The sequence below is a fragment of the Pantherophis guttatus genome, chromosome 2 (assembly GCF_059756535.1).
Source record: "Pantherophis guttatus breed Tessera chromosome 2, ASM5975653v1, whole genome shotgun sequence".
Taxonomy (NCBI): Eukaryota; Metazoa; Chordata; class Lepidosauria; order Squamata; family Colubridae; genus Pantherophis; species Pantherophis guttatus.
In genome coordinates, this window is record NC_142064.1 from 8,505,565 (window position 1) to 8,523,858 (window position 18,294).

The window sequence follows — 18,294 nt, forward strand, 5'->3', positions numbered from 1 at the left end:
TGACTCTGTAAACTGCTTAGAAGGCTGTAAAGCTCTGTGAAGCAGTATATAAGCCTAAGTGCTATTGCTATTCTTTCCTTATTCCCTCCCTCCCTCTCTCTCCCCTTCCTTCCTTCTTCCTTCCTTGCCATGGTGGCGCAGTGGCTAGAATGCAGTACTGCAGGCCAACTCTGCCCACTGTCTGGAGTTCAAACCTGAGAGGCTCAAGGTTGACTCAGCCTTCCATTCTTCCGATAAAATGAGGATCCAGATTGTTGGGGACAATAGGTTGACTCTGTAAGCTGCTTAGAGAGGGATGTAAAACACTGTGAAGCGGTATATAAGTCTAAATGCTATTGCTATTAGCAACTCTTAGTCCCCTCCTCTCCTATCTTGGAGCTTTCCATTTTTTTTGCAATTTTATAATGTTGTTTTACATTTTCAAATTTTAATCTTATTCAGGTTTTTAATGTTTCGTTGTATTGATTGAAATTGTATACCACTCAGAGCTCCTCTGTGAGGGAGAGACGGGTGGTTAAAATGATTGATATATAAACAAACAAAAAACGTGAAGATGTTTAAGGGGAAGAAGGGCCGCTGCCTTAGAAAAATAGTTCTAAAATATGTGTCTGTGTCTTTCTTTCCTCTTTTTTGAACAAAACAAAAGGGGATCAAATTAGAACTGGTATGGCTACACGTGGAGTTGGAGAAGGTTTCTTATCTGCTACCAAGAAGACGGGGGACACAAAATGGAACTGCGAAACTATCTTCCTGGTGTAGCCCCATATTTGTAAGGTTGCAAGATTAGCAAGTTTCTGGTCTTATCAAATAATCAATATGAGGCTGAAGCATGTGGAGGTTTCATGGTTGGGAAGCCCAGTCCCATCATAGAGAATGAAATATTTGGGGGGGGGATATTAAAAGAGGCAGAATCAGTAGTGGTATTCAGCCAGTTCTAACCGGTTCATGCGAACCGGTAGTGGCAGCTGTGGGAGGCGCCGCCCACCCGCCTTGATGTCATCATGTCCTGTTTTTGATGCTCTGCACAAGTGCAGAAGGGCACGTGCGCCAGTGGTAGGTTTCAAACATTTTTACTACCGGTTCTGTGGGCGTGGATTGGGGAACGTGACATGGTTTGGTGGGCGTGGTAGGGGAAGGATACTGTAAAATCTCCATTCCCTCCCCACTCCAGGGAAAGGATACTGTAAAATCTCTATTCCCTCCCCAATCCAGGGAAAGGTTACTGCAAAATCCCCATTTCCTCCTGATCAGCTGGGACTTGGGAGGAAGAGAATAGATAGGGGTGGGGCCAGTCAGAATTTTTACTACCGGTTCTCCGAACTACTCAAAATTTCCGCTACCGGTTCTCCAGAATTGATCAGAACCTGCTGAAACCCACCTCTGGCGTGCACTCACATTTGCGAACCAGTAGCGAAGGTAAGTGAATACCACCTCTGGGCAGAATATTATATTTCCCCAAAGGAGAAATGGAGAAAAGTCTTAATAAAGGCAGAAAGCAGCCCTAACAGTCTCCGGCAAAAACCTGAAGTCTTTAGAGATGGATATTTTATGTCTATTAAGAAAGACTGGGCCAATCTATTCACAAACAAAACGCCTTCAGCCACAGCTCCCACTGGACCTTATGGAATTAAGAATTTGCATTCCCCCACTCAGCTCCAAGGACAGGACAGGACCTTTAGGACATAATAGGATTAACCCACCAACATTGAAATAGTAAAAGACAGAAGGCTCCCTACATTGCACAACCCCCCTGGAGCATCTCAATCACCAAACCCCAAAACCCTATAAAAATCCATCCAGTCACCCAGCCATTTGGCCAGCCACCCCAGAAATATGTTGTTGTCACTGAAGTTTCTGGTACCCAAATAAACCGAGACTTTCTTTCCAACCAGCTAGCTTCCATTTTATTTCCAGTGATTTTTTTCCAGGCTTGGAACTGGACCAGATTTTTCTTCCTATAATATAAAGTATCACAGAGCAAACAAAGAGTACAGTCACCATGTGCTTTACTGCTCAACTGTTTTACTGTAACAGGAAACAGGAAATTCTACTTAGAACAAAAGAGCAGAGAGTATACACCATAGACACTTGTAAACACTGCCATCTACTGGCTGAATACTACTGTAGTTGTTGCATTAGAAATATATTCCAAAAATAAATTCCAACACCCCTAGAGTCAGGCATAACTAGACAGGTGAAACCTTTACCTTTTTAAATGGAGCTTTAGTTACAAAGTGCTGTCTCAGGACTTTATCTAATTCTTTGCTCAAATTTCAGTTGCAGCTAAGCCTCCAAAGACATGTTTACGGCTCCTTGAAAATGTGGCAACACAGCCCAGGTTCACTATAAAACCCACCAAGCTGTAGACAAAATGAAACATTATTTCTACTGGAAGGTGCTTCCATGTGTGTTTCTTAGATGTTGGGCAAGTTTTCCTGTTTGTACAATTCCAAGTGATTGATTATCTAAGCAATATTTGCAGGCTGTGATCTCCTGGAATCTAAAATATTTTATTTTAGCATTTAAAATCCATCATTCGATTGATTCATTGGACATTAAAATGCCAAGAAAATGTTTACACTCTAAAATGGAATTGTATAAGCTTGCACAACATTTCTTTTTCTAGCCAACCACGATTCCGGCGCTGACTGAATAAATGATGAATGCGTCTAAGAGTTTATTGCACATTTGTTGATTTACAGAAAGCATGTGATAAAATGAATAGATTTGATTTATGGTATGTTTGAGCAGATATGGAGCGGAAGGTTGGTTCCCAAAAGTGATAAGAGAAGTACATAAGGAAAGTAAAGCAGGAATGAAAATAAATGGGGAACTTGAAGAACAACTCTACTTAAATAGCGTGCGATGTCCAGAGGTGGGTTTCAGCAGGTTCTGACCAGTTCTGGAGAACTGGTAGTGGAAATTTTGAGTAGTTCGGTGAACTGGTAAATACCACCTCTGACTGGCTCCACCCCCATCTGTTCTCTGCCTCCCGAGTCCCAACTGATCGGAGGTAAATGGGGATTTTGCAGTAATCTTCCCCTGGATTGGAGAGGGAATGGAGATTTTACAGTATCTATCTCCTGGGAGTACTAAGAAGGGCATATGGGAAAAAGAAGAAATACTTAATAATACACCTCATTACTGCCGCCAGATTAGTGTATGCAAAACAATGGAAAGAGAAAGGAGGCCCAACAGAAGAACAGATAATTACTAAAATATTAGAATGCACTGAAATGTGCAGGCTAACTTATATATTAAATGAGAACGAGGATTCGGAATTTTACACGGTATGGGAAAGGTGGTATAGGTGGCTGGGAAATAAATGTAAATGTTAACTTGAATTAAGAGAAACGGTATCAAACTATTGATGCAATTTACATAGATAAAGTAATAAGATCTACTATAACTGACAATGTAATAACGTATAAATACTAAATATTTAAATTTTAAATTATATAAATTTTATTCAATACTATTTACATAATGTACATAGCATAACTGCACGTAGCCAAACCGAAAACGTTGAATTGTAATAATCTTGTTTATTCAATAAAAACTCTAAAAAAGAGAGAGAGAGAGAGAGATTTTACAATATCCTTACCCTGAAGTAGGGTGGGAATGGAGATTTTACAGTATCCTTCCCCTGCCGTGCCCAACAAGACATGCCCAACAAGACATGCCACGCTCACCAAGCCACGCCCACAGAACCAGTAGTAAAAAATTTTTGAATCCCACCACTGGCGATGTCCCCTTGGATATGAAATACATTTACAGAAAATACGTAAAGAATAGTTGCAGGGGTATTAGAGGTACGATGTTTAGGGATTTTGATTATGAATGTATTTGTATTCTGACTGAGCTCCCCAAACACGACAAACCCTCTGAAGTTAACTCAAAGATTCCTTTATTAGGAGCCCCAGAAGCCCCAGCAAAAAGTTTCTCTCTCAATGCAGGCTAACAAGTCCGTCCTGGAGATGAATAATTGTCTGCCACATCTATTCATTTCCGCCTCCTGCCTTTTATCTCCAGAGCTGGGGTGGGGCTTCGCTAATAGTGGTGGCACTTCCTTCCCAAGGATCAGCCCCTGGATTTCCATTGCTCTCCTCTCCTCTCCTCTCCTCTCCTCTCCTCTCCTCTCCTCTCCTCTGCCTTCTGTGCATTCGCATATCAGGCACTGGACCCAGCTGTTCCTCCTTCTCCTCATCAGCCACTTCCAGACCTGGGGGCTGTTGACTCTCCATCTGAGGGCTGATGGACAGCCTCCGCCTCTCTCTCTCTCTCTCTCTGCCAGTTCCATTCCCTCTTCCCCCTCAGAGGTCTCATGTTGTCTTGATGCTGGCCCTGACTCCCATGCCTCCTCCTCCTCCTCTGATTCGGCTGCTGGAAGGGCTGGCGGCCGACAGGCCACAACAGTTTGCATACAGACGATATTGTGCGGTTATCTGAAAAACCCAAATCAGATGAAGCAAATGTTAAATTGTATTGTGCATTACAAATAGATTGAAGACAGTGGCATGCATGAGGCTGACAGGGTTAAAATAATCAAGATAGAATTCACAACCACGTCATCAAAGTCCCACCATTTTGGCATTTTCAGTGTTCACGGAACCTGGTTGTTTTCTTGCAGACATTTAATTACCCAACTAAGTAACATCATCAGGACTAGAAGAGGGTGGGGCTTTCGAACCCTACTTCTTACTAGCACTGATGATGTTACCTAATTGGGTAATGAAATGTCTGCCTCAGGGTTGGGTTCTACTTACCTTTACTACCGGTTCGCAGTGGGGTCGCGCCCCTGTGCTTGCTTTGCTCGCACGCATGCACACTCTTCTGCGCATGTGCAGAAGCGTTTTGATGACATCGGGGTCGGTGGGCGGAGCCTCCCGCCGGTTTTACTACCGGTTCTATAGAACCGGTGTGAACCGGGGGCAACCCACCACTTGTCTGCCTGGAAACAACCAAGTTCAGAGAGCTTCAAGGGCCCTTCATTTCAACCCTGAACTACAAAAATATTCTCTTCTATTGGCAGATGTTATAGAAACACAGAAATCTAAATCGCCTTTCAAAGCAGCCCATAATCTTCACGTATCCTGAGTTATGTGAATATAAATCTTTAGTACAGATAGTCCTTGAAATACAGCAGATCATTTAGGGACCGTTCAAAGTTACTAAAACTTCTTTTTTTACTGGAAAAAGTGTCTTATGACCGGTTTTCATACTTACGACCATTGCAGCATCCCCGTGGTCACGTGATTAAAATTCGAAGGCTTGGCAACTGACTCATATTTATGACGGCTGCAGTGACCTGGGGTCACGTGATCCCCTTCTGCGACCTTCTGACAAGAAAAATCAATGGGGAAGCCGGATTCACTTAACAACCATGTTACTACCTGGACAACTGCAGCGATCCACTTAACACTTGTGGCAAGAAAGGGGTCATAAATTGGGCTGTCTCACTGAGCAACAGAAATGCTGGGCTTCATTGTGGTCGTAAGTTGAGGACTCCCTGAATCCGTATCTAAGGAACATGTCTGACAAATATATAAGAAGACTAGTTGATAATGTTGAGTGAAGTTTACCTTCTGGTGCTTGCATGAACAAACGTTCCCATCTTAATGTACTTTTAATAATAAATCAGAGTTTTTCTAAGGATATTCCAGGTAGACTATTAAAACACACCCAGTTTAATGCATTAAGAGCCACAATGGCATATTAGTTAGAATGCAGTATTGCAAGCTACTTCTGCCAACTGCCAACAGTGTGATCCTAACTTGCTCAAGGTTGACTCAGCCTTCAGTCCTTCCAAGGTCAGTAAAATGAGGACCCGGATTGTTGGGGGCAAGATGTTGACTCTGTAAACTACTTAGAGAGGGCCGTGAAGCACTGTGGTATATGTCTAAGTGCTGTTGCTATTAGTTGCCTGGGTGACACAATGGTTAGAATGCAGTATTGCAGGCTAATTCTGCCCACTGCCTGGAGTTCGATCCTGACCGGCTCAAGATTGACTCAGCCTTCCATCCTTCCGAGGTTGGTAAAATGAGGACTCAGGTTGTTGGGTGCAATATGCTGCTTAGAGAGGGCTGTGAAGCACTGTGAAGTGGTATATCAATCTATTGCTATTGTTACTAAGATTCTAAATACGCAATTAGTAGTAGGTGAGTGGTGGTAGATATCTTGAGTTACATTGTCCATCGTCTCTAGACAAAATTGGAAAGGCAAGTCCAGAAACATAACAGTTATAAGTAGCATCCTCAGTTTGAACATGGCATTAGCCTAAAATTTGTCGCTGGTTTCATATCCCAGTTCATTCTGGAGTGCGTGAAAGATGTTGAGTCTCAAGAAAGAGTGCAGAGAAGAGCAACAAAGATGATTAGGGGACTGGAGGCTACAACATATGAAGAACGGTTGCAGGAACTGGGTATGTCTAGTTTAATGCAAAGAAGGACTAGAGGAGACATTATAGAAACGTTCTAACATTTAAGGGGTTGCCGCAAAGAAGCAGGGCTTAACCTATTCTCCAGAACACTTGAAGGAAGGACAAGAAGCTTAACAAAAAGAAGCACAACGTTGAATTAAGGAGAAATTTCCTGAAAGTGAGAACAATTAACCAGCGGATCGGCTTGCCTTCAGAAGTTGTGAGTGCTCCATCACTGGAGGTCTTTAAGAAGAGATTGGATAACCATTTGTCTGAAATGGTGTAGGATTTCCTGCTTATACAGGGGGTTGGATTAGAAGACCTCCAAGGTCCCTTCCAACTCTGTTATTCTGTTAATTATGTTAAGTGCAAACCGAGCTCTTGGACTTAAGATGTTTTCGGAAAGACTTCTAAAACCCTCTCCTAGGTAACCGAAGAGCAGAGACTAATGTTGGTTTAGTAACAATCAGAAACGCGTCCAGACATCTAAATGCCAGCAATGCCGCATGGATCAGACGTGAGACTATAAGTAGAATCATAGAAAACTTTCTTATCTTTGGTTGCCATGCCAATGGCAGATGACGTGGCTCACTGTGCTTTATAAAAGCAGGTATTTTCCATACGTTTTTGACTTTCAATCACCAAGGAGTGGTGCACCTTTTAAAAAGGTGGAAAGAGAAGGTAAGACAGTGGCTAAATTCCAAGTGATGTTTTCTGCAGCATCTGAGCTCTCGCTGAAAGGGACTTTCCAAAGCATGTTGACTTGGAAAACATCCAGAAGCAAACAGACAGATTCCCTTGAAGCGAGTCGGTCGAAAAACCGAGATATTTTCAGCATCATTTTAACGCCTGATCGCATCCCCAAATTCTTCATACCTTCCTTGGAGGTGGATCACTCCGCATTTCAGCCTGCTGAGACAGGAGAAGGCGTTCAAGAAACATCTCCAAGAAGTAGACCGTCTGGAGAAGTGATTAGAAGACCAAGACGCGTTAGAAGCTCACCTGAGATCAGCCTAAGAAAAGATTTTCACAATGAAGGTATTAGGTACGAAAGAGACGTCGGTTTTTCTTCTCTGGAGTTAGGAGCGCATTCAGATCCTGTGACACAAGCTGCGTTGTCTTTGCCTCATCTCACCAAAATCATGACTCCCTACGGGTTCCTGACATTGGGAGAATGTCCCAAAGTCCATAGGAAAGAATCGTTATTCTTTGAGTACGAGTCTACGGAGTTCCAACTCTTCGTGCCCCAAAAGACTCTTCCATCAGTCTCTCAAGCTTGGAACCCCTCGAGAAGCTTGGAGATCTCCTCAGACAAGGGGTCGAAGGCCAAAGGATGCCCCAATAAACACCAGAAAAAATTGTTTCAGCTGCTGATGAAGAAGCACCTGCCCAGCATTAGAAAACTGAGGTCCAATCACGCATCGGAAGACAGATTCGTGATCCAGTCGGAGTTGCTCATGAGCTGTCCGTCCGCTTCTCTCCAGTGCAACCTTCGAGTGCAGTAATGACTGTGAGAGCGGTGGAGATGGGTGAAGGGGACGCCAAGGGCTACAAGGGAAAACCGGTTGCATTTCTCAGGTTGGTTATCCCACCTTGGGGGCTTAAGTGGAGGAGGGGAAGGGTTCATTCCTTGTTACATGTTTTCGCTGAATTTATTGGTTCAGGCAGGACAGAAGGAAGGATGTGGTGCCTTTTTAAATTCCTTATAGCACCAGGAAGGAAGGAAGGAAGGAAGGAAGGAAGGAAGGAAGGAAGGAAGGAAGGAAGGAAGGAAGGAAGGAAGACTCCATGAGGGAGGGAGGGAGGGAGGGAGGAAGGGAAACTCCATGAGGGAGGGAGGGAGGGAGGGAGGAAGGAAAGAAGGAAGGAAGGAAGGAAGGAAGGAAGGAAGGAAGGAAGGAAGGAAGGAAGACTCCATGAGGGAGGGAGGGAGGAAGGGAAACTCCATGAGGGAGGGAGGGAGGGAGGGAGGGAGGAAGGAAAGAAGGAAGGAAGGAAGGAAGGAAGGAAGGAAGGAAGGAAGGAAGGAAGGGAAACTCCGTGAGGGAGGGAAGAAGGGAGGGAGGGAGAAAGGAAGGAAGGAAGGAAGGAAGGAAGGAAGGAAGGAAGGAAGGAAGGAAGGGAGTAGAAAGGGGAAGGAGGGAAAGGAGGAAAGAAGAAAGAGGGAGGGAAGGAAGGAAAGAAAGAAAGGAGGGAGGGAGGGACAAGGGAAAGAGACAAAGGAGGAAAGGAGGAAAGAAAGGAAAGAAGGGAGAGAGGAAAGGAGGGAGGGAGAAAAGGAGACAAGGGGAAGGAAGGGAAGGAAGGGAAGGAGGGAAGGAGGGAGGAGAAAAGGAAGGGAGGAAGGGAGGGAAGAAGGAAGGGAGGAAAAGAAAAAAAGAAAGTACAGAGACAGAAGGAAGGAAGGAAGGAAGGAAGGAAGGAAGGAAGGAAGGAAGGAAAACTCTCAGAGGAGAGGGAGGGAGGGAGGGAGGGAGGAAGAGAGAAGAATGGCTTTCGGGGATTCATAAGGTACCAGGTACAAGACTTAATTGATCCTTATTCCTTCCCTCCAACCCATACCTTAAAAACAAGAGGGGAGAAAGTTATTCTTGCTAACTTTAGTGGCGCCCTAGGGAACTTCAGAGGGCTGGGCTATCTTTATAAAAAGGAAGGCCTTTGATTTAGAAACAGGGAGAAGCTACGGAACTTTTTTCAGCTGTGTTTTATTTTCCCAGGCACATAAAACATGGCCAGCAAACAGTAGTGTGTTTGCTAGAAAAATAAGGTGCACACACTCGTAGAGCAAGACAAAGAAAGAAAGAGAAAGAAACGTAACCAAACAAGATTAATTTTGTTCATGAAGTCCACAATATATTAGGTTGATAAGATTAAGGGGAATTGCGCAAGTTTCTTGGCATTAAACCAATTTTCCACTGTGGAAACATTTTTTGTGTGCGTAGAGAAGGCTCCTAGTGATGTGGCTAGGAGTAAGCACTGGTGATCATCTGAACCCCAGAATGAAATCATAATATATCTTTCTTAAAATATTGGCGGGCTTGGACGTTGGAATAGCAAATATTTGGGGATGTTGCAAAGTATACTGCTCAAAAAAATAAAGGGAACACAAGCAGAAGACATCCGAGATCTGAATGAATGAAATAGCCTTATTAAATACTTTGTTCCTTACATACATACAGTAGTTTTGTGTTCCCTTTAGTTGTTTGAGCAGCGTATAAACTACTGTATGTAACGAACAAAGTATTTAATAAGGCTATTTCATTCATTCAGATCTCGGATGTCTTCTGCTTGTGTTCCCTTTATTTTTTTGAGCAGTGTATAAGAAAACAGCAATGTGCTTTCGGCAATTATATTAGGAAAGACGCCTATTCGGGCAACATTGCTTGGTGGAGTGGTTATACATGAGGGATAGTTGCATACAAAATGTATTTGGAATGTTGCTCTAAAAAAGCTTGTTAGGGAAAATGATGTACAGGTGCTCCTCAACTAGGGATGCAGTGGCTCAGTGGCTAAGATGCTGAGCTTGTCGATCGAAAGGTTGGCAGTTCAGCGGTTCGAATCCCTAGTGCCGCGTAACAGGGTGAGCTCCCGTGACTTGTCCCAGCTTCTGCCAACCTAGCAGTTCGAAAGCACGTAAAAAATGCAAGTAGAAAAATAGGGACCACCTTTGGTGGGAAGGTAACAGCGTTCCGTGTGCCTTTGGCATTTAGTCATGCCGGCCACATGACCACGGAGACGTCTTCGGACAGCGCTGGCTCTTCGGCTTAGAAACGGAGATGAGCACCGCCCCCTAGAATCGGGAATGACTAGCACATGTGTGCGAGGGGAACTTTTACCTTTACCTTTATTCCTCAACTTTCAACAGTTTGGTTAGTAATAATAATAATCAGGATAGAGCTGGAAGGGACCTTGGAGTCTTCTGGTCCAGCCTCCAACTCAAGCAGGAGAATCTATACCATTTCAGATGAGTGAAAAGTGACATTGTCTTAAAAACAATATCTGGAGGCAAAGCTGTTCCACTGATTAATTGTCTTCACGGTTAGGAAATTTCTCCTCAATTCCAGGTTGCTTCTCTCTTTGATTAGTTTCCAACCATTGTTTCTTGTCCTGCCCTCTGGTGCTTCGGAGAATAATTTGACCCCCCTCTTCTTTGGGGCAGCCCTTCAAATACTGGAATACTGCTATCATGTCCTTCTTAGTTCTTCTTCTAGACTAGCCAAACCCAAATCCTGCAGCTGTTCTTCATATGTTTTAGCCTCCAGGCCTTTGATGATCTTAGTTGCTCTTCTCTGAACTTTTTCCAAAGTCTCAACATCTTTTTTGTAACGTGGTGACCAAAACTGGATGCCGTATTCCAGGTGTGGCCTTACTAAAGCTTTATAAAGCGGTCTTAAGACTTCCCGTGATTTTGATTCTGTGCCTCTGTTTATACAACCAAGGATTGTGTTGGCTTTTTTGGCTGCTGCCGCACACGGCTGGATCTGGTTTAAGATTCCAAGGTCCCTCTCACAGTTTCTGTTTTTGAAGTCAGGTTTCACCTAATTTGTATTTGTACCTTTGGATATATTTTTTTCTGCCCAGGTATAAAACTTTGCTTTTCTCCTAATTAAATTTCATCTTCTTGGCTAGGGCCCATTGTTCAAGTCTATCAAGATCTTTTTTGGATCCTGAGCTTGTCTTTTGGGGTGTTGGGTGTTCCTGCCAGTTTAGAATTTGATGAGTTCCTAGGGAAGGAGGGAAGGGAGGGAGGGAGAGAGAGAGGAAGATCAAATGGGAAGGAAGGAAGGAAGGAAGGAAGGAAGGAAGGAAGGAAGGAAGGAAGGAAGGAATAAGGAGGCAGGAAGAGAGGGAGGGAAGAAAGGAGGGAGGGAGGGAGGAAAGGGAGAAGAAGGAAAGGAGGGAGGGAGGAAGGAAGGAAGGAAGATCAAATGGGAGGGAGGAGGGAAGGAAGGAAAGCAAAGGAAGGAAGGAATAGGGAGGCAGGAAAAGAGGGAGGGAAGGAGGGGGAGGGAGGAAGGGAGGAAGGAAGGAAGGAAGGAAGGAAGGAAGGAAGGAAGGAAGGAAGGAAGGAAGGAAGGAAGGAAGGAAGATCAAATGGGAGGGAGGAGGGAAGGGAGGAAAGGGAAGGGAGGAAAGGGAAGGGAGGGAGGGAGGGAGGAAGGAAGGAAGATCAAATGGGAGGGAGGAGGGAAGGGAGGAAAGGAAAGGAAAGGAAAGGGAAGGGAAGGGAAGGGAAGGGAAGGGAGGGAGGGAGGGAGGGAGGGAGGAAGGAAGGAATAAGGAGGCAGGAAGAGAGGGAGGGAATAAAGGAAGGAGGGAGGGAGGAAAGGGAGGAGGGAAGAAGGAAAGGAGGGAGGGAGGGAGGAAGGAAGGAAGATCAAATGGGAGGGAGGAGGGAAGGAAGGGAAGGAAGGAGGGAAGAAGGGAGGGAGGGAGGGAGGAAGGAAGGAAGATCAAATGGGAGGGAGGAGGGAAGGGAGGAAAGGGAAGGGAGGAAAGGGAAGGGAGGGAGGGAGGGAGGGAGGGAGGAAGGAAGATCAAATGGGAGGGAGGAGGGAAGGGAGGAAAGGAAAGGAAAGGAAAGGGAAGGGAAGGGAAGGGAAGGGAAGGGAAGGAAGGAGGGAGGGAGGGAGGAAGGAAGGAAGGAATAAGGAGGCAGGAAGAGAGGGAGGGAAGAAAGGAAGGAGGGAGGGAGGAAAGGGAGGAGGGAAGAAGGAAAGGAGGGAGGGAGGGAGGAAGGAAGGAAGATCAAATGGGAGGGAGGAGGGAAGGAAGGGAAGGAAGGAGGGAAGAAGGGAGGGAGGGAGGGAGGGAGGGAGGGAGGAAGGAAGATCAAATGGGAGGGAGGAGGGAAGGAAGGGAAGGAAGGAGGGAAGAAGGGAGGGAGGGAGGGAGGAAGGAAGGAAGATCAAATGGGAGGGAGGAGGGAAGGGAGGAAAGGAAAGGGAGGGAGGGAGGGAGGAAGGAAGGAAGATCAAATGGGAAGGAGGAGGGAAGGGAGGAAAGGGAAGGGAAGGGAAGGGAAGGGAAGGGAGGGAGGGAGGGAAGGGAGGGAGGAAGGAAGGAAGGAAGGAAGGAAGGAAGGAAGGAAGGAAGGAAGGAAGGAAGGAAGGAAGGAAGGAAGGAAGGAAGGTGGGAAAAGTGTACATTCTGTTGGGAATATATTCAAAGCAATCAGAAGCTGTCCCACCCAAAGCAGGGAGCGGTTTCCAGTATTTGCCAAAATGTCATCCCCTTCAGTTATTCCTCATTACTGATTTATACAAATTGTGGTCAACAGAAAAGCCTGGATTTGGATGTCCATGAAAGCACCTTGAAATCATTCCTCCTTTTCTTCTTGCTGCAGGTAATTACAGCCACGGAGGTCACCATCCTCTCACTGTGCTGCTAAATTTGACCAACAGACACCAATGAAATAAGGTCGTCCTCCGTTAACGACCCCTCATTCAGTGACCGCTTGAACTTTCAATGATGCCGAGTGGTACTTACGTCCTGTCCTCAAGTTCCCGACCGTTGCAGCATCCCCAGGGATCCGTGATTGTGATCGGTGCCCTTGGCAACCAGCCTGCATTTCTGACTCTCGAAGTGTCCTGCGGTCACGTGATGGCAATTTGCAATCCGCCTTGCCAGCAAAAGCAATGGGGAAGCCAGCAGGAAATTAAAAGTCGCAGGAGGTCTTCGCTTAACGCCCTGCAGTGCAGGGGTGTCAAACCCGCATCGTCACGGCATTGTCATGTGATGTATCAGGACTTTTTTTCCCCTTTGCTAAACCGGGCGAGGGTGGGGCCAACACTTTTTTTTTATTTTTTTTATTTTTTTTAATTTGATTTATATGCCGCCCTTCTCCGAAGACTCAGGGCGGCTTACAATGTGCTCAGCAATAGCCTTCATCCTTTTTGTATATATTTATACAAAGTCAGCTTATTGCCCCCACAACTGGGTCCTCAATTTACCTACCTTAGAAAGGATGGAAGGCTGAGTCAACCTTGAGCCTTGGCGAGATTCGAACCCTGCAGTAATTGCAGGCAGCTGGTCTTAATAAGCTTAATAACAGGGTGCCTTAAACCCCTGTACCAAGGCTCTTTCTTGACGCATCTGGCCCATGGGGCTGTGAGTTGGACACCCCTGCTGTAGTGATTTGCTGAATGATGGTAATCGAGGACTGCCGGAAATGGAGATTTCGCAACCATACTTCTCGGTGTTGAAAATATTAGTCCCAATAACCGTCACTGAGTAAGGACTATATGCACAGATTCTAGCATTGAAAATGGGTGCCCACTGATATACGGTATTCCCAGCCATTTGTCCAGAATTGTCTAAACCCCATCTCCCAATGGATTTATTTAAACGATGCATATCATCACCCGTTTGCAAAACCTGTGGCACCCTTTGCTACACAGCGATAAATGCAGGATATCATATTGCAAACTGGTGAAAATAACCCCAAATTGTCACAATTAAATGCACAGTCGGGGAGCCTCACCAAATGCCATACTATGGAGCTGTGGTGGCGCAGTGGTTACAATGCAGTGTTGCAGGCTAATTCTGCTGATTGCCAGCAGTTCGAGTCTCACTGGTTCAAGGTTGACTCAGCCTTCCATCCTTCCGAGGTCGATAAAATGAGGACCTAGATTGTTGGGGGCAAGAGGCGGACTCTGTAAACCGCTTAGAGGACTGTAAAGCTCTGTGAAGCGGTATATAAGTCTAAGTGCTATTGCTATTCTTTTCTTATTTTCATCCCTCCCTCCCTCCCTCCTTCCTTCCTTCCTTCCTTGCCATGGTGGCACAATGGCTAGAATGCAGTACAGCAGGCCAACTCTGCCCACTGTCTGGAGTTCAATCCTGACTGGATTAGAGCAGGCTATAAAGCACTGTGAAGTGCTATATAAGTCTAAGTGCTGTTGCTATTCCTCCCTTTCCTTCCTTCCTTCCTTCCTTCCTTCCTTCCTTCCTTCCTTCCTTCCTTCCTTCCTTCCTTCCTTCCTAGTTGTGATGGTGCAGTGGCCTGACCAGCTCCAGGTTGACTCAACCTTCCATCTTTCCGAGGTCAGTAAAATGAGGACCCAGATTGTTGGGGGCCATAGGCTGACTTAGAGAGGGCTGTGAAAAGGTATATAAGTCTATTGCTATTCTCAATCATCCAGGTCAAGGTTGTCCTAAAGATGCTTTTTTCAAGAGGTAACTGGACTTCCTTTGTTTTTCCTTGATGGCTGCCAGGAGTATAAACCCTTCCATTCTCCACCATTCAGTCAGAACTGAAGAAGCTTCTTGGATGAGAAGAGAAATGTCTTCAAGAGACAAAAACAAAGGAAGTCCAGCTGCCTCTTGAAAAAGCTCCTTGGAGACAGCTTTTTTCAGAAGTAGGAAAATAGCGGGTGAGAGCCTGCAGAAGATTAATGAGTTGAACCAGGATGAAAACAAAATGAAATGAAATGAAATGAAATGGAACAGAAACGAAATGGAAACGAAACGAAACGAAACGAAACAACACAACACAACACAACACAACACAACACAACACAAAACAAAACAAAACAAAACAAAACAAAACACACAACACAAAACAAAACACCCACTCAGTTTCATCTTATTTATGTCTAAATGAATATTTTATTTAATATTTATTTATTTGTTAAATTTATCTGCCACCCATATCGCTGTCAAAGGAGGTCTCGGCAGTTTACAAGGTCATTAAATAAGAAAGTTTTCACTTAATCAATAGTTCGTTTAGTAACTGTTTGAAGTGACAACGGCACTGAAAAAAATGACTTTTGATCGTTTTTCATGCTTATGACCGCTGCAGCATCCCTACGGTCACATGATCAAAATTCAGACACTGGCAACTGGTTCCTATTTATGACAGTTACAGTGTCTTGTTTTGCAACCTTCTGACAAGCAAAGTCAATGAAGAAGACAAATTTGTTTAACAGCCTCATTTCTCACTTAGCAACTGCAGTGATTTGCTTAACAATTGTGGCAAGAAAGGTTGTGAAATGGGGCAAAATTCATTTAACGACTGTCTCGCTTAGCAACAGAAATTTTGGGCTCAGTTGTGGTTGTAAGTCGAGGACTACCTGTATAGTCTACAAGTTTAACGAGTTGTGACAATGAATTATTGTTTGCCATATTGGTACGCTCTATCGAATTAAAGATTGTATGGATTGCCAGATATTCCTTGCCTTGTTCATTTCTTTAACTCAGTGTCAGTGCCAAGAAGGTTGATTGGAAAGAGCCATAATGTTATCCTTGCTGCTATATCCATCCTAGAGTCAAAATGTTTCTCTGTATTTAATACACATTCAAGGCACAATGATTATTATTGTTGGCATATGTATCAGAGTTTCTTGCAAAAATCAAATCCAGAAGCACACACAAATAACTGATTCAGCTGGATTCATTAACTTCTTTATATACATAATAACAGACGAAGTATTTACAATACCAATAGCTGATTCTTTCAACCTAGTAGAAGTTACAGGCAGAACACAAGGCAGGAGAGAACAGTTAGTTTCATTTCAGCAGAGCGGACAAGTACATGCTGGTTTCAGTTTTGATTCTTAGCACAGACTCAGAAGCTGCAGACTAAGACACGCCCTGGCTCCAGTCTGTCTCAGCTCCCAATTGGCTGACTTAGTTGCTATGCCTATTCATTGGCTGATCTTGTTACCATGTCTCTGCCAGTTCATGAATAATATGACAATATGACTTTGTTTCATTAGTCCATTATTTATCCATTTAGCCAGGAGACTACAATGCAATTGCAGAGTAGTAACTTGGCTGCAGATTTACTAGCTCTGTCAGGTACATACTCTGTCAGGTACATACATACTTGTGCGCTTCCCATGGTGTGCCATAAGAGGATGAGCTGGCATCACACCAGAAATACAAGTGAATCTTCCTGCAAAGATTCATCCAAAACCGCCTTCCCAGACCCGCCTTGCAAATGGGCGATGCAACTGGGAAGGTTCATCTCCATAAGGAATCCGACTGCCTGCACAGAGCACCAGTTCATCTCTCCATCAAAGTGGTACCTCTTTTATCGACTTGCTTTTGAACTGTTAGATGGTGTGATGCCTCCCTTGGACAACCCCCCTGATTCTTCTTCTTCCTCCGAGGTCATCTCAAAGGAGAATGAGCTCATTCCTGGCACATCAGGAACAGGGTTGATTAATGGGTCTGAACAGCTGACCGAAAGAGATTTGGAGAAGACTTTAGCTGGGAAAAGCTTGCAGGGGCAGATGGCCAGCGAAGAGGAGGAGGAGCTGCCTTCTGCACCTGATCTGAGAGCACAAAGGGCAGAAAAAAGGCAGGAGCAATGGAGGTCAGCCAGATTACTCAGTTGGGAAGGGGGCCGTCCATCTTGAGGGGCTGCACCGGAAAGCTGGCTATTTATTACAGCAGGCACAGGGAGGCCTTGCTGGGAATAACGTGTTAGTTTTCTACCTGTGTGTTTACTCCTCGTGCTTCCTGCTTCACTGTGTTTGAAATTGTGCCTTGGAGACTCTGAACTTTTCTTACGAAGTGAGCTCTCGTGTGTGTATTTAAGTTTTGCCTGGTGGATTTAAATTTGTTTGATGGAGTTATTTGTTTGGACATCTTTCAGTTGCTTTATGGATTCTTGGCCCATTGCTCTGTGGACTAATCTTGGCCTGCTTGTGGCCAGAATTATTTGGAATAGTTCTGTGGCTTGGTGAAGGGAATTGCTGGGGGACTTTTAATAAACTCACTGTGGGAAGAAATATCCATCTGACTCAGTTCCAAGCTGGGAGGAAGGAAAGGCACTGGAAATAAAATAAGAGCCTTGGTAGTACAGTGGTCTAAGGCACCCTGTTATTAAGCTGGTTATTAAGACCAGCTGCCTGCAATTACTGCAGGTTTGAATCTCGCCAAGGCTCAAGGTTGACTCAGCCTTCCATCCTTTCTAAGGTAGGTAAATTGAGGACCCAGTTGTGGGGGCAATAAGCTGACTTTGTATAAATATACAAAAGTATGAAGGCTATTGCTTAAAGCATTGTAAGCCGCCCTGAGTCTCCGGAGAAGGGTGGCATATAAATCAAATTAAAAAATAATAATAAAAAAAAAGCAGAACCACATGTTTGTAGTTCTGGTGGAGCTGACCACATGGAGTTGACAGTGAGAGGTTTTTACAGTATACCTTCTTTGAGCTTTGCACTTGAGCTTCCTGTTCCTGTGCAAGAATATGTATTCTATTGGTTGTTGTCAGACTCCCATAGGGAGGTTATGTAGAGGTCATAGCTGGCTCTATAGGTAAAAGAGGAAATAAAAATCCTAGAGGTTTGTCTGAGCTATGTTTGGTTGACGTTTCTGAGGGTGATGCAATAAAGGGGCTTGTGTTCTGAAAGAGTGTTGGGCAACTCCTATTGTGGCTTAATGGCTTTTTCCTGCGTTGGATCTTGAGTGAGGGTATTTGCTTATGAATAGAGCTATCTATCTCTTTATCTCTTAAATGCTGACATCTGCTGTGGGCTATTAAGAAGAGGTGGGGGCTGCTTTCTCCTTCTAAAGCCTTGGTGGCGCAGTGGACTAAACTGCTGCTGTTAAAGTAGTACTTAGCTGCCAGCTGCCTGCAATTACTGCCAGTTCAATTCTCACCAGGCTCAAGGTTGACTCAGCCTTCCATCCTTCCGAGGTAGGTAAAATGAGGAACCGGTTTGTGGGGGCAATAAGCTGACTTTGTATAAAAAAGAACACCGCTTGGGGGGCCCCAAAAAGCCCTACTAAGCAGGTATATACAAAAGTATGAAGGCTATTGCTTAATGCATTGTAAGCCGCCCTGAGTCTCCGGAGAAGGGCAGCATATATGAATCGAACAAACAAACAAACAAACAAACAAACAAACAAACAAACAAACAAAT

General features: G+C 44.6%; 1 long non-coding RNA gene across 1 annotated transcript; it reads left to right on the plus strand.

Annotated features, from left to right (window-relative positions):
- The first annotated feature begins 7,155 nt into the window (after nt 1-7,155).
- Nucleotides 7,156-15,589, plus strand: LOC148115024 (uncharacterized). The gene is made up of 2 exons (XR_015731870.1): nt 7,156-7,996; nt 12,765-15,589. It is a non-coding gene; the product is annotated as an uncharacterized LOC148115024 (long non-coding RNA).
- The last annotated feature ends 2,705 nt before the right edge of the window (nt 15,590-18,294 follow it).